This window comes from Cervus canadensis, chromosome 5 (genome assembly GCF_019320065.1).
Source record: "Cervus canadensis isolate Bull #8, Minnesota chromosome 5, ASM1932006v1, whole genome shotgun sequence".
Taxonomy (NCBI): Eukaryota; Metazoa; Chordata; class Mammalia; order Artiodactyla; family Cervidae; genus Cervus; species Cervus canadensis.
The window spans coordinates 26,704,243-26,707,289 of NC_057390.1; the positions used below are offsets into that span (position 1 = coordinate 26,704,243).

The 3,047-nt window shown below is 52.0% G+C and overlaps 1 pseudogene; it reads right to left on the reverse strand.

The window, feature by feature from the left end:
* Positions 1–1,029: 1,029 nt before the first annotated feature.
* LOC122442459 lies at positions 1,030–2,617 on the reverse strand (annotated as a pseudogene).
* Positions 2,618–3,047: the final 430 nt, after the last annotated feature.

Below are 3,047 nucleotides of genomic sequence, written 5' to 3' on the forward strand. Positions count from 1 at the left end.
AAACAGGCACAATTAATGGCATCTTTGAGGCCAGCACTTTGACCTTTCACCCCCATGCTCTCCCTCCCACCCCAGGCTCCCTCTCTAGGCCCGGAAGACTGTCTAATAATATGTACCATCCCATTCCCCGGTGCCTCTACCACCTCTTGTTCAGGACACGCCTGTGAGCATTCTTCAGTCTAATTAAATAATGGAACCACACTGATCTTTTCTTCCAAGGTCCAGGGGCACTGTTTCCTCTCCACCCCAGTTCTGCTTGGGAATGTTGACTTTGGAAAACGGCACCAAATACACTCTGACTGCAATTTCCAAATCAGAAACAGCCTCCAAATCTTTATTCAGTGGAGAGTAAAAGATCTCAGAAGGGCAGAGCCTCTTCCGGCCGTGAGACTCTAGAACCTCTTCTGTCCTCAGAGCCTCCAGGGACAAACAGGTCGTTACAATCCAGCTCAGATCCACATATGTGTACCTGCGGCATGTCCTGGGATTCAGAGGTGACTAAAATAAAGCTGCCACCTCCTAATCATTCCTGGTCCAACAGAGAAGATTCACACAAATGGTTAGCTGGACTGTGAGGCAGAAGGACACGGGTACCATATTTTGGGGGACTAGAAATTAAAGAGCCTCAGGTTTGGACTTCCCTGGTGGTCCAGTGGTTAAGAATCTTCCTGCCAACACAGATTTGATTCCTGGTCCGGGAAGATCCTACATGCTGTGAGGCAACTGAGCCTGTGGGCCACAGCTACTGAGCCAGCACCCTAGAGCCCGTGTTCCGCAACAAGAGAAGCCACTGCAATGAGAACTAGAGAAAGCCCTCGCAGCAATGACGACCCAGCACAACTATAAATTAATAAGTAATATTTTATTTTTATTATTATTTTTAATTTTTATTTTATTTTTTTTAAATTTTTTCATTTATTTTTATTAGTTGGAGGCTAATTACTTCACAACATTGCAGTGGGTTTTGTCATACATTGACATGAGTCAGCCATGGAGTTACATGTATTCCCCATTTATTTTATTTTTAAATAAAATTAAGATTTTTCTTTTACCAACCACACCAGATACCCAACAGTTGTTCAAGAAGACAGTGATGAAAAACTGGTTATCTCGATTTCTGGAGAGGGAGACCCCTATCGTCCTTCAGCCCCACTCCCTCCAGGGCACAGGGCAGCATCTGTGACACCTGTGTCTCTTCCAAGGTCCAGGAGAAGGGCCACCTCTGATCTCTGACGTCCCTAGGCCCCTACCTTCTGCAGCTGGGAACATCTTTTACTCAAAAATACGTTTTATTTTAAACCCATCAATTCTCTCTCACACACATACACCCAAACTCAGCCATAGACACGCACACATCCTCTGTCACCAACAGTCTATGTTTTTCCAAAAGACCTGCCTTGTCTCTGACCAGCCAGGGCTCGGGCGGGCTGGATGGGTCCTCACAGATCTCCAGGGTGGGGCGGAGATGTCCCAGGGGGCCTGCTCTGAGGGTCATGGGCCCAGGTCATTGTTCTCTGGTCCCTCCATAAAGAAGGGACCCAGGTTTGGCTCCTGGGGTCTTCTCCCCTGTTCACCCAGTGGCTGGCCTCTGGCCTTCTCAGGGTCCTGCTTGGAGCAAGTGACACAGGGATCCAGGTTCATCTCTGTGGCACTCGAAGTGGGGCTACCCCCCTCACCTTCAAGCAGCTGCCCCCCAGGTCACGACGGCTTCCACCCCTTGCGCTGGTTGCTGAGGCAGAAGGTACAGATGGAGCGTGACTGGCGGCCACCGTCGGGGGCGGCGGAGACCGCGCTCTTGGCACTGCCGGCAGCTCGGAAGCACGGCTGCCCGTCGTCGGCCGCATCGCCCAGCAGCAGCACGTTGGCCAGATGTGTGATGTAGCTGGACTCCAGGAGCAGCGTCTCGATCTTGGATGCGGTCCCGCTCCCGCGCGTTGACCGCCTGCCGCTGTTGCACCACCACCTTCAAGCCCGCGCTGCCCGCCGCCCGCCGCCCGCCCCCGGGGCCCGGGCCGCGCCGTGCCACCTCCAGGCCCTCGCACCACCTCCAGGCCCTCGCAGCAGCCGAACGACTGATTGAAGGCGTCGCTCTCGCTCCGGTTCTCCTCGTCCTCGCTCAACAGCCGCACGACGTCCGGGTACAGCACGTGCGCGCCGACGGGGCGCAGCAGTGCGAACGCCACGGCACCCGGCCTAGTTCCTGGATGAGCAGCGTCCCGGCGTCGGCCGCGCCCCGCCGTGCGCTCCCGCGCGCTCAGTAAGTAATATTTTAAAAAGAAAGAAAATTACTTTTTTAAAAAAGGAGCCACAGCTAGGCTTCTTAGAGCAACGGGGTCTGACCAAGTTCTGAGAGGACGAGAAGACATCATAGGCAGAGAAGGGACTGATAAACTTTCCAGGAAGTGAGAGCAGAGATTCAGGAAAACTTTAGTCTTTGAGGACATGTGACACTGGTTGGCTCTTCCTTTCTGGTGCCCTCCAAGGTCACTCTGAGCCAAGCTTTTGCAGCCGCAATACTAATAGTACCTCCTCAGCTCTCTGGGATGCTTCCTGGCCAATCTCTTTAGATACTCACAAACACCCCAGAAAGCAGGCAGGACAAATGTCACATACCCATTCTCCCACATCAGGGAAGACTTGGGCAAATTAGTGCCCTGACTGGCCTCACACGGCAAGGAAGAGACAGAACCCAGGCATCACCAAGCATTCCTGGCTTCTTCGCCCCTGATCTATCTTCCATACAGTTCAGCACCTAAGAATTGCAAAGCTCCAAGGTCTTCCCCAACCTCCCTTGTCTTAAAGGCAACTTGGTAATTGCCAAGCACCACTTAGGGGCCCTTTGCATGAGTGGTTTTGCTGCTGCTATTTTCTCAAGGGCTGTGTCTTACCTCCCAAGGTGCTTCTTTTATCTCTCCCAACACCTAGAGAGTGCTCAGTAGACTTGTAGATTCATGGATTGGTAAGCCTGGTTCAGAGATAATACCAAAGGGAAAGGACATGTTAGAAAAGGATTTTAAATGTTACTCTCACTGCTTAAATTCATAGAC